The following is a 13622-nucleotide window of genomic DNA, read 5'->3' as shown; positions in this document are numbered from 1 at the left end:
GGTAACATGTCACAAAACCCCTCAAAATGTACTAGAATACAAACAGACTACTGTACAAGTCAGAGAGGGTGCTGTTTTTCCCTTATTTTGGGGCGGTGGGTTCCCAGATTGCATGGTAGCAGACAGTTACTACAGCTAGCTGGTTGGCAGTGTATCAGGAGTTGGTGAGTCTGCTGCATGTGGTTGTGGGATGGCTTGTGTGCTCGCAGTCACTGATTCTACAGAGGGAGAAAGTTGATGAGAAAACAGTCCATGTTTTTTTTTAATCTTTTTTCATACCACATTGACTGGTTGATTGAATATTGTATTAGACCAAAATGGAGAACAGTACAAGTATAGTCAATACAATAAAACATGTAGTACAGTACAAGTACAGTTAAAGACCCTGCCTAAAAGGAACATCCCAAATAAGTCCTTTTACGGTCTTGTTTACGTTGGAAGTCACAGACCCCACAATGGACTTTTATTATAGGTCATGTAAACCATACCAATGATTCTGTCCTATAGGAACACTGATGGGAAGATATAGGGTTAGTTTTAATTAAAGTGGAATAAAAAAAAAACAGAACACATGTTGTGGCCCAACTACATTGGCTACCAGTGAAATATCAAATTGATTAAAACATGTAACTTTTTGTTTCTAAAGCTAGCTCCACAATACATATTTGTATAAGCATAACAACGTTAAATTCTGAAGAACCTATAATTGGATTAAAGTGCCGTGTGTAGGATTTTCCATTTCACAGCAACGGCAAAGATACAGGAAGATGTGGTGAATAAGGTGTCGTTACCACACGATGTACACTACCTAATGATGATTTACTGATGGAGAAGACAGATAAGGTTGGCACCATAAAACCCCCCAAAACAAACTGACAGGATGAAAGTTTCACACGTCTTGTGTAGGAATTTCCATTTCACAGCCACGGTGAAGCTACAGGAAGACGTGGTTGAAAACAGCTTCACGTCAGCAAGAAAACCGTGACGTTGCAGAGAAACCAGACGTTCACTACAGTACCTAATGACCATCTACTGATGGACAGGAGAGATAAGGAATGAAATATAAGCAGCTATAGGAGACATTAAGGCTCACTCATTTCAGACAGACTGCAGGAGACATTAAGACTTGTTCATTTAGGACTAGAGGAGACATTAAGACTTGTTCATTTAATAGGAGACATTAAGACTCGTTCATTTAATAGGAGACATTAAGACGTATTCATTTAATAGGAGACATTAAGACTCTTTCATTTAATAGGAGACATTAAGACATATTCATTTAATAGGAGACATTAAGACTCGTTCATTTAAGACTTAAGGAGATATTAAGACTTGTTCATTTAATAGGAGACATTAAGACTTGTTTATTTAATAGGAGACATTAAGACGTATTAATTTAATAGGATACATTAAGACTTGTTCATTTAAGACTATAGGAGACATCAAGACTTGTTCAGTGAAGACTAGGAGACATTAAAGACTCATTCATTTAAGACTATTGGAGACATTAAGGCTCATTAATTTAGGACAGACTATAGGAGACAGTAAGCCTTGTTCAGTGAAGACTAGAAGACATTAAGAACGGTTCATTTAAGACTATAGAGGACATTAAGAGTTGTTAATTTAAGACTATAGCAGACATTAAGACTCATTCATTTAAGACTATAGCAGACATTAAGACTTGTTCATTTAAGACTATAGGAGACATTAAGACTTGTTCATTTAAGACTATAGTAGACATTAAGACTCGTTCATTTAAGACTATAGGAGACATCAATGCTCATTAATTTAGGACATACTATAGGATACATTAAGCCTTGTTCAGTGAAGACTAGAAGACATTAAGAACGGTTCATTTAAGACTATAGAGGACATTAAGACTTCAGTTCAGTGAAGCCTAACGTGTGGATTACATCATCACAGCTCTACAGACGTCCAGACAGACATGGATCCAATAGCGATGCTGATGTTCACCTTGGTCTTCAGCTCAGGTAGGCCTATAATAGAACCCTCTTTAAATGACACTTGTTATGCTAATGAGATGCTTGGACATGCTTTGTCTTGACGGTGGACACGGCAACACAGAGTTCATCCTTGACTCTGATTGGCTGTGGTCTGTGTTTGTTTCATGATGTCATTGAAGAATAGGTCTTCAATTGGGGAGTGTATACGTCCAAGAGGATAATAAGCACCTCACCTCTTCCTGGTTGAGTAGCCTGACCACCTTGTGTCTGTAGTTCTGTTGAGTACTCTGACCACCTTGTGTCTGTAGTTCTGTTGAGTACTCTGACCACCTTGTGTCTGTAATTCTGTTGAGTACTCTGACCACCTTGTGTCTGTAGTTCTGTTGAGTACTCTGACCACCTTGTGTCTGTAGTTCTGTTGAGTACCCTGTTGTGTCTGTAGTTCTGTTGAGTACTCTGACCTTGTGTCTGTAGTTCTGTTGAGTACCCTGTTGTGTCTGTAGTTCTGTTGAGTACCGTGACTAAGTTGTGTCTCTTAACAAAATAAGGCATCATTCTCACCGGGCATGATAAAGATAACCATAACGACATGTCTGTGTTGTGTGTTCACATCAATTATGTGAGTTGAGAACGATATCTTTAACTTTATCGTGCCCAGTAGGAATAACACTTAAAGGAGTAGTTCACCCCCAAAACGACTTGTTTTCTATTGATTACTCACACCATGGAGACTTGAGTTCAATAATACTTTTTGGTTTTTGTCACATTCCTAAGACAAAACTTTGATTATTGTAAATTTACCCCCATTGATTACGAAAGGGGACCCGCATGCATTTGGGTCCCCATCCGGAATCAATGGGGGTACATTTACAATAATCAAATTATTGTCTTAAGAATACGACACATACAAAAACATATTATTGAACTCAAGTCTCCATGGCGTAAGTAATCAATAGGAAAAGAAAAGTCATTTTGGGGGTGAACTACTCCTTTAAGAGAGTAAAAAAGCATAAATCACCCACTGGTTTATCAGTGTGATGTGGATGTTTGGTGTGGAAACAGCTCTTTAATTTGCGTTAATCTTTTGTGAGTCAGAATGTCAGAGCATACAGTACTATATTATAGTATACATGCTGATCCAGTTCATAACATGGCAGCTGGATGAATTCATACTGTAAACAAACTCCTGCTGGTGTTAGCAGTGCTTTCTACCGGCACGTTTTACAGTCTTGAGTTTCATACTTGTGGTCGAGGTTGAGAATACTATGTGGGGTGTCAGGTGTGTGTGACAGAAGGTCATGGGTTCGATTCCCGCCGGGGGTTGCTGTGGACGCTGGGAGTGTGTTTCCTCCGTCATCAGTGCCCACACCCTAGGTGAGGTTGGCAAAAGGGCCTTTCTGTGTGGAGTTTGCATGTTCTCCCCGTGGCCCCAAGGGAAGATACCCTCACAAAAACATGCAGTAATCCTGGTCTCTATACTGCCTCCTTATGGCCAGCTGGGGCTGAGCCATAGGGGGAGCAGAAACCAGCATTACAGGTTAGGCAATGGGCACTGCGTGAAAAACTGGGTTACAAAATCGTGGGATAAAAATAAAAAAACTGAAAAAAAAGGAATGCGACAAAAAATATATACATTATTGAACCAATTAAGTCTCCATGGAGTGAGTAATCAGTAGAAAATAAGTCAGTTTGGGGGTGAACTGACGGGAGAGTATTTTTTGCAAGTCGTTCAGTCCGAGTGTATCAAAAAAGCATCTCGGTTAAGCACCGTTGGTCCGACCAGTTTAACATTCACCAGTGTCGGCAGGTTAGAAAATCACCTGCGTCATGGTTACTGAGGTTAGGGTTAGGGTTAGGGTTAGGCATAGTTTTACTGAGGTTAGGGTTAGGGTTAAGGTTAGGTTTAGGCACAGTTTTACTGAGGTTAGGGTTAGGGTTAAGGTTAGGTTTAGGTATAGGTATAGTTTTACTGAGGTTAGGGTTAAGGTTAGGTTTAGGTGTGTCTCCTTCCCCCCGACTTTCATCACCTCTGTTGCAGCCAATCACAAGCTTCTGCTGCCTTAACCGAGGTGCCTTTTTAATACACTCGGACTGAACGTCAACGACCTGCAAAAAATACTCTCCCGTGAACTGACAGTGTGACAAAATGGTGTCCGGAACGACGCAATTTTGGCAAGTTTCCGCCCTGCATCAACTCCCTATGCCATGTCTGGCATCAAGCTGGAAGGATGGTATATGGGTCATGACTGACATTGATTTCTGTTTATATTTTATTTTCATGTGTTTTGATAGAAGTTATTAATAAAATGGTAATATTCTATATTCTAAGACAGTGGTTCTCAGTCTGGAGGGGGGTCCCCAGATGATTAACTTAATGTGCAACGTTGATTTCTCACTCAAAAGCAAACACAACAACGTAACGTTTAAGTGTATAGAGAGTATATGCACCTTTCTAAAGTGACTTTTTAATACTTCTAAAATAAGATATTAAACATTGGCCAAATAGTCAAATATTAGAGGCAGACATTTTGAAAATAGACAATTTACATGCTCACAACACTTCAAAACGCGAGGGGTTGTGAGCATGTAGATCTGCTATTTTCACAATAGAACCGTGTTATACAAAATGTAATGCCTAAACTCTTAGTGCTCGTCAGGGTGGGGGGGTTCTCAGTTAAAATATGATTGTTTTTGGGGTCGCGGCCTGAAAAGGTTGAGAACCACTGTTCTAAGAGATAAACCAATCATCTGTTGTGAATCCATGTCTGTTAGTGTTACCTGTTACCGATCCACTTCATAAGACCTTCACAGAGCACTTCCACTCACGGTCAGCTGCTGCAGTCCTCACCTCAGACCATGATTTCCATCCTGCTTGTTTTCTTTCTTTCTCAGTGGTCTGTTAGTAAAGCTCATTAATCTTTTTATTTTCTTCCTCAGCTCTCCAGGATAATACACATGACATAGCAGGTAAACAAAGAAAATAAATATCATCATAGTAACATAAGTAATATGAATGGTTTACTGTTTACTCATCTTCTCAGTTAAAAGACAAACGTTTTGGATAGTTATTTTATAATGAAAATAAGAATGTTACGCTCTTATCTCTGCACTAGACTCTGATGATGTCAGGTTGGTGGGAGGAGCCAGTCACTGTACTGGTAGAGTGGAGATGAAACAACAAGGAGACTGGAGACCAGTGGATGGTTTGTCTAAGTGGAACCAGAAATCATCAGCTGTAGTGTGTAGACAGCTGGACTGTGGCTCTGCTGTTTCAATGAAAAGGGGTTTAGGTTTTACTGATCAATATGTATGGTGGCTTCCATCTCCTTGTGTTGGATCTGAGTCTTCACTGAAGCTGTCTTATACTTCCAACGCCAGACTGGAGGTGTTCTGTTCAGGTAACAAACAATGACGTCAACAATGACAACAATATTTAGATTAATTTATTAACCACATCCCTATTCTGTGACTAACATTTTCACCAAAAAAAAGGTAAGACAATGGGAACCTGGCCATCCATCCATCCATCCCTCCCTCCCTCCCTCCCTCCCTCCATCCATCCATCCATCAACCTCAAATGCACAGCCACAACAAACAGAGCAGATTTCAGTGAGGATATAAGAGCTATGACAGAGCAGAATAAAAACTGTCCGTCTGGCCGCTTGTCTCTGATGTGTTCTCACTCTCTCTCTCTCTCTCTCTCTCTCTCTCTCTCTCTCTCTCTCTCTCTCTCTCTCTCTCTCTCTCTCTCTCTCTCTCTCTCTCCAGAGTCAGTGAGGTTGGTGAATGGGACTAGTGTGTGTTCAGGCAGAGTGGAGGTGAAGTCTAATCAGTCGTGGGTCTCAGTGTGTGAAGGTGACTTTGACCAGCAGGATGCAGAGGTGGTCTGTAGGGAGCTTGACTGTGGGGCTCCTTCAGTCGTCCAGGGGGCGCTCTATGGAGAAGTGAACGCTCCAATGTGGACCAAAGAGTTCCAGTGTGAAGGCAGTGAGGCGGTTCTCCTGGACTGTAGAACCTCAGACTCAACTACAAACACCTGCTTACCTGACAAGACTGTTGGACTCACCTGCTCAGGTAAAAGAAAAAATACAATTGTGGATTATTATTTTATATTGAAAATATTAATGTTTCACTGGTTACTGTCTTGTCTCTCTACAGAGTCTGATGATGTCAGGTTGGTGGGAGGAGCCAGTCACTGTACTGGTAGACTGGAGATGAAACACCAGGGAGAGTGGAGACCAGTGAGTGGTGAATCTGAGTGGAACCAGAAATCATCAGCTGTAGTGTGTAGACAGCTGGACTGTGGATCTGCTGTTTCAATAAACAGGAGTTTGGGTTTTACAGAACAATTTGTATGGGATGTTACATCTCCTTGTGTTGGATCTGAGTCTTCACTGAAGGAGTGTGGAACAGATGGCTCTTTTACTTCCACTGAGAGACTGGAGGTGATCTGTTCAGGTAACAATGACTTCAACAATGACAATAATTTCTACAGTCATTTATTAACCACATGAACACTCGAAACACTATTCTATGGCACTCATTTGACAAACGTAGCTGATGTACAAGCTCAAATGCAACTCAAAGCTTGTAGATCAGCTATTTTCGAAAATCAAAAGTATAAAATAGGACTTAAGTGATTCATATACATTTTTGATATCAGTAATCTACATCTATAAATTAACTAGCAACTAAACATTTTAATTAATTGTAGTGGAGTCAAAGGTACAATATTTATCTCTGTAATGTAGTGGAATATCAGCATAAAGTATGACAAAATGAAAATAAAAGAAAATAACTTGAAACTACTTTCCACCACTGCTATATTGTCCGTCCGTCCGTCCGTCCGTCCGTCCGTCCGTCCGTCCGATGATCATCATCATCTTGGATAGTTGGATGTCTGTTATTGTTTCATTTTTTTATATTTATTTTTTAAAGAAACGTTTTAATTGGATTTGTTTTCTCGTTAATCTTCTTACATGTACTTGTTTAATTAATCATCTGGTTAACACCTCTCTCTCTCTCTCTCTCTCTCTCTCTCTCTCTCTCTCTCTCTCTCTCTCTCTCTCTCTCTCTCTCTCTCTCTCTCTCTCTCTCTCTCTCTCCAGAGTCAGTGAGGTTGGTGAATGGGACTAGTGTGTGTTCAGGCAGAGTGGAGGTGAAGTCTGATCAGTCGTGGGTCTCAGTGTGTGAAGGTGACTTTGACCAGCAGGATGCAGAGGTGGTCTGTAGGGAGCTTGACTGTAGGGCTCCTTCAGTCCTCCAGGGGGCGCTCTATGGAGAAGTGAAGGCTCCAATGTGGACCAAAGAGTTCCAGTGTGAAGGCAATGAGTCTGTTCTCCTGGACTGTAGAACCTCACACTCAACTAGAAACACCTGCTCACCTGACAAGACTGTTGGACTCACCTGCTTAGGTAAAAGACAAACTACACTGTTTTTATAATTTCATTGTGAAAATATTAATGTTTCACAGGTTAATGTATTGTGTATTGTCTACAGAGTCTGATGAGGTCAGGTTGGTGGGAGGAGACAGTCACTGTATTGGTAGACTGGAGATGAAACACCAGGGAGAGTGGAGACCAGTGGGTGGTACATCTGAGTGGAACCAGAACTCATCAGCTGTGTTGTGTAGACAGCTGGACTGTGGCTCTGCTGTTTCAATAAAAAGGAGTTTTGGTTCTACAGAACAATATGTAATGGTAATTACATCTCCCTGTGTTGGATCTGAGTCTTCACTGAGGGAGTGCGGAACAGATGGGTCTTTAAATTCCACCTACAGACTGGAGGTGATCTGTTCAGGTAACAATGACTTCAACAATGACAATAATTTCTTCAGTAATGTATTAAACACATGAACACTAGCAACACTATTATCTGGCACTCATTTGACAAAAGTAGCTGATGTACAAGCTCACATGCAGCACAAAGCTTGTAGATAAGCTATTTTCGAAAATCAGAAGTATAAAATAGGATTTAAGTGATTATATATATTTTTTTATATCAGCAATCTAAATCTACAATTTAACTAGTAACTAAAATGTGTAATTAATTGTAGTGGAGTCAAAAGTACAATATTTATCTCTGTAATGTAGTGGAATATCAGCATAAAGTATGACAAAATGGAAATAGAAAATAACTTGAAACTACTTTCCACCGCTGCTATTTTATCTGTCTGTCTGTCTGTCTGTCTGTCTGTCTGTCTGTCTGTCTGTCTGTCTGTCTGTCTGTCTGTCTGTCTGTCTGTCCTTCCCTCAAGTGGTGTGTTCTAGACTTTTTTTGAGGGCATACTATAATCTATGATCCGCGGCTATTTGTGTGGCCAGGGCATATACACCAGTGCATAATGGCTATCAAATACGCTACTTTGAAAGGTTCACGAGGGCAGACGCTATACATATTTTTATTTCCGACAGCAGACGCCTTATACGTGCGTTACAGGTAGAACACAGCACTGCGCCCGTCCAATGATCATCATCATCTTGGTTGTCTGTTATTGTTTCCGTTTTTAATTTTTAATTTTTTAAAGAAAAGTGTTAATTGCATTTTTTTCTGATTAATCTTCATACATGTACTTGTATAATTAATCATCTGGTTAACACCCCTCTCTCTCTCTCTCTCTCTCTCTCTCTCTCTCTCTCTCTCTCTCTCTCTCTCTCTCTCTCTCTCTCTCCAGAGTCAGTGAGGTTGGTGAATGGGACTAGTGTGTGTACAGGCAGAGTGGAGGTGAAGTCTGATCAGTCGTGGCTCTCAGTGTGTGAAGGTGACTTTGACCAGCAGGATGCAGAGGTGGTCTGTAGGGAGCTTGACTGTGGGGCTCCTTCAGTCCTCCAGGGGGCGCTCTATGGAGAAGTGAAGGCTCCAATGTGGACCAAAGAGTTCCAGTGTGAAGGCAATGAGTCTGTTCTCCTGGACTGTAGAACCTCAGACTCAACTACAAACACCTGCTCACCTGACAAGACTGTTGAACTCACCTGCTCAGGTAAAAGACAAACAACACTGTTCTTATAATTTCATAGTGAAAATATTAATGTTTCACGGGTTATTGTCTTGTGTATCGTCTCTAGAGTCTGATGATGTCAGGTTGGTGGGAGGAGCCAGTCACTGTACTGGTAGACTGGAGATGAAACACCAGGGAGAGTGGAGACCAGTGAGTGGTACATCTGAGTGGAACCAGAGCTCATCAGCTGTAGTGTGTAGACAGCTGGACTGTGGATCTGTTGTTTCAATGAAAAGTACTTTGGGTTTTACAGAAAAATATGTATGGATGATTACATCTCCCTGTGTTGGATTTGACTCTTCACTGAGAGAGTGTGGAACAAATGGGTCTTTTTATTCCACCGAGAGACTGGAGGTGATCTGTTCAGGTAACAATGACTTCAACAATGACAATAATTTCTACAGTCATTTATTAAACACATGAACAAGAGCAACACTATTATCTGGCACTCATTAGACAAAAGTAGATGATCTACGTACAAGCTCACTTGCAGCACAAAGCTTGTAGATCAGCTATTTTCGAAAATCAGAAGATTAAAATAGTATTTAAGTGATTCATATACTTTTTTGATATCAGTAATCTAAATCTATAAATTAACTAGCAACTAAAATGTTTAATTAACCGTAGTGGAGTCAAAATTGCAATATGTATCTCTGTAATGTAGTAGAATATCAGCATAAAGTATGACAAAATGGAAATAAAAGAAAATAACTTGAACCTACTTTCCACCACTGCTATTTTGTCTGTCCGTCTGTCCGTCGGATGATCATCATCATCTTGGTTTTCTGTTATTGTTTCCGTTTTTTTATATTACATTTTTAAAGAAAAGTGTTAAGGGTGCAATTGTTTTTTATGAACAGCACCCCCTGGAGGAAAATAGGGGAGGGTCATGCCATTTTAATTTCAGTCATAGGGAGTGTCTGCTGATTTCACTTTGAATTCAAGGGAGGGTCATGCTATTTTTTATTAAAAATAGTCAGGTGACACTGCCAGGCAACTATTCATGTAACATTAGGTTAACGATCGCTCGTTGAAAATGCGCATTTGACACAGATTTGACCACAGGCAATCAACAGTACAAAACTAATGGCAGCTGTTGAATGGCAACCCTTCTCTGTCTTGTGCACTTATGTCAACTGTTATATCTGTAACCTAGATGTTAAATAACCTGTTCTCATCCTGTTCTCAACCTGTGAGAACTTCTCACCTTTTTTTGTGACGTCCACTTTTTACACTAGCAGCAGGAGGCTACTCACTGTGTGTTACTTTAGTTTGGAGGGTGTCTTAGTTTATATTAGGAAACGTGTTTTTGGGATGAAGTGCAGTTGGGATCTCGATGCATTATATTAGCCTATTCATTATTGTTCATTGCTGCTGCCGCCCGGGAAAAAAAAATGAAAAATGAAATTTCACAGTGCCCACCCAGAACTTTCTTCTCTGTTCTGACCTTGCCACTGGTTAGGAATAACAATAAGTTTACGTTTTAGGCATAATTTTACTGTGGTAAATGTTATGTTGTGGGGGAGGGTCAATCTTTTTTTGTTTAATGCTTAGGGAGGGTCATTGATTTTTCCCACAATTGAGAGGGAGGGTCATGGCATTTTATATCAGGGCTTATACATTTTCTCCAGTAGTACCCCTCAATAAAAAACAACACCTCCTTAATTGGATTTTTTTTATCGTTAATCTTCTTACATGTACTTGTATAATTAATCATCTGGTTAACACCTCTCTCTCTCTCTCTCTCTCTCTCTCTATCTCTCTCTCTCTCTCTCTCTCTCTCTCTCTCTCTCTCTCTCTCTCCAGAGTCAGTGAGGTTGGTGAATGGGACTAGTGTGTGTTCAGGCAGAGTGGAGGTGAAGTCTGATCAGTCGTGGCTCTCAGTGTGTGAAGGTGACTTTGACCAGCAGGATGCAGAGGTGGTCTGTAGGGAGCTTGACTGTGGGGCTCCTTTAGTCCTCCAGGGGGCACTCTATGGAGAAGTGAAGGCTCCAATGTGGACCAAAGAGTTCCAGTGTGAAGGCAATGAGTCTGTTCTCCTGGACTGTAGAACCTCAGACTCAACTAGAAACACCTGCTCACCTGACAAGACTGTTGGACTCACCTGCTCAGGTAAAGACAAACTACACTTGTGGATTATCATTTTATAGTGAACATATTGATGTTTCACTGGTTACTGTGTTGTCTCTCTACAGAGTCTGATGAGGTCAGGTTGGTGGGAGGAGCCAGTCACTGTACTGGTAGACTGGAAATGAAACACCAGGGAGAGTGGAGACCAGTGAGTGGTGAATCTGAGTGGAACCAGAACTCATCAGCTGTAGTGTGTAGACAGCTGGACTGTGGCTCTGCTGTTTCAATGAACAGGAGTTTGGGTTTTAAAGAACAACGTGTATGGGATATTACATCTCCCTGTGTTGGATCTGAGTCTTCACTGAAGGAGTGTGGAACAGATGGGTCTTTTATTTCCACTGAGACACTGGAGGTGATCTGTTCAGGTAACAATGACTTCAAAAATAACAATAATTTCATTTATTAACCACATAAACACGGGCAGCACTATTCTATGGCACACATTTGACAAAAGTAGCTGATCTACGAGCTCATGTGGAACTCAAAGGTTGTAGATCAGCCATTTTTCAAAAATCCAAAGTATAAAGTAGGGCTTAACTGATTCAAATAGATTTTTGTATTAGTAATCTAAATCTATGAATGAACTGGCAACTAAACATGTCAATTAATTGTAGTGGAGTCAAGAGTAAAATATCTGGTTCTCTAATGTAGTAGAATGTAATTTTAAAGTATAGAAGAAAAACAACTGGACATTCAAGTAAAAAAGAAAAAAAAACACCTTGGAATTATGCTCAAGTACATTACTGGAATAAATGTACTTAGTTACTTTCCACCACTTCATTTTATCTATCTATCTATCTATCTATCTATCTATCTATCTATCTATCTATCTATCTATCTATCTATCTATCCTCTGTCTGTCTGTCTTTAGGATTCTATTTTACATGACATGGTCTGATGATGATGATGATGATGATGATGATGATGATGATGATGATGATGCTGATGATCATCAGCTTCATCTTCATCTCGGTTGTCTGTTGTTATTGTTTCTGCTATTTATGTTATTTATTTTAAATCAAAGAGTGAATTTTTATTTGTATGTTATTTGTGTTATCTCTGTACATGTACTTAAACTTAAATGGGTTAATTGATCATCTGGTCAACTTCTCTCTCTCTCTCTCTCTCTCTCTCTCTCTCTCTCTCTCTCTCTCTCTCTCTCTCTCTCTCTCTCTCTCTCTCTCTAGAGTCAGTGAGGTTGATGAATGGGACTAGTGTGTGTTCAGGCAGAGTGGAGGTGAAGTCTAATCAGTCGTGGGTCTCAGTATGTGAAGGTGACTTTGACCAGCAGGATGCAGAGGTTGCCTGTAGGGAGCTTGGCTGTGGGGCTCCCTCAGTCCTCCAGGGGGCGCTCTATGGAGAAGTGAAGGCTCCAATGTGGACCAAAGAGTTCCAGTGTGAAGGCAACGAGTATGTTCTCCTGGACTGTAGAACCTCACACTCAACTAAAAACACCTGCTCACCTGACAAGACTGTTGGACTCACCTGCTCAGGTAAAAGACAAATTACACCTTTGTATTACTATTTTACAGTGAACATATTCACATTTCATTGGTTACTGTCTTGTCTCTTTACAGAGTCTGATGATGTCACATTGGTGGGAGGAGCCAGTCACTGTACTGGTAGACTGGAGATGAAACACCAGGGAGAGTGGAGACCAGTGGGTGCTACATCTGAGTGGAACCAGAACTCATCAGCTGTAGTGTGTAGACAGCTGGACTGTGGCTCTGCTGTTTCAATGAAAAGGAATTTTGGTTTTACAGAACAATTTGTATGGACAATTACATCTCCCTGTGATGGATCTGAGTCTTCAATGAAGGAGTGTGGAAGGCATGGGTCTTTAATTTCCAATGAGATTTCCAGTGAGACACTGGAGATGATATGTTCAGGTAACAAACTAATAAAAGTGTAACTATCTTTTTTTATTCTGAATCGAATATAGATAAGCCAGCTCTGCACACGCCGATATCGGCCTGAATCAGCCACGGAAGGAGTTAGATAGAACCAATTGTCCCCACTCCTTGTTTTTTTCCTTGTAACATTATATTTATATATACACAGGTGAAATTCGTCCTCTGCATTTACCCATCCCATAACAACTAAGAGAATTGAGCCATTGCATTCTTCTACGCTCGGGGAGCAATTAGAGGTTAAGAGTCTAGTTCATCATACCTGGGACAACCAGGGGCTCTGGCTCCCCATGCAGGCGGGCTCACTAACCACTCAGCTATGGCCGAGTTGGATAGATTCTCCTGTCGATAGCGCCGTGCTGACAGGTCAGGACTTCTAATCAGATGTCGATCACCAACTAAACTTGTTCGGTCGGGTCCCGGCAGGCTTAGCCCGTTGTTAGCCCCGGGCCATAGAGAACAGGCAGTTTTGACCAAACAAGCCATATGGGAAAAGAAGCAGTGATAAATCCATGTTTGTGTAGCGAGCTTGTATACAAAGCAATGAGGAGGCGGCTTTTGTGAGGCATAATGGGAAGTTGAGTGTTTTCGTTCACTAGCGGTCACCGCAGCGTGGGGGCT

At 40.9% G+C, this 13622-nt stretch overlaps 1 long non-coding RNA gene across 1 annotated transcript; it reads left to right on the top strand.

The window, feature by feature from the left end:
• Window positions 1–1853: 1853 nt before the first annotated feature.
• On the top strand, window positions 1854–7156 carry LOC308290323. The gene is made up of 4 exons (XR_013962279.1): window positions 1854–1991; window positions 4902–4931; window positions 6123–6422; window positions 7073–7156. It is a non-coding gene; the product is annotated as an uncharacterized lncRNA (long non-coding RNA).
• Window positions 7157–13622: the final 6466 nt, after the last annotated feature.

Source organism: Nannobrachium achirus (assembly GCF_963921795.1).
Source record: "Nannobrachium achirus genome assembly, chromosome: 8".
In the NCBI taxonomy this organism is placed as follows: domain Eukaryota; kingdom Metazoa; phylum Chordata; class Actinopteri; order Myctophiformes; family Myctophidae; genus Nannobrachium; species Nannobrachium achirus.
The sequence above is the reverse complement of the archived record's forward strand: the minus strand, read 5'-3'. Positions and strand labels throughout refer to the sequence as shown.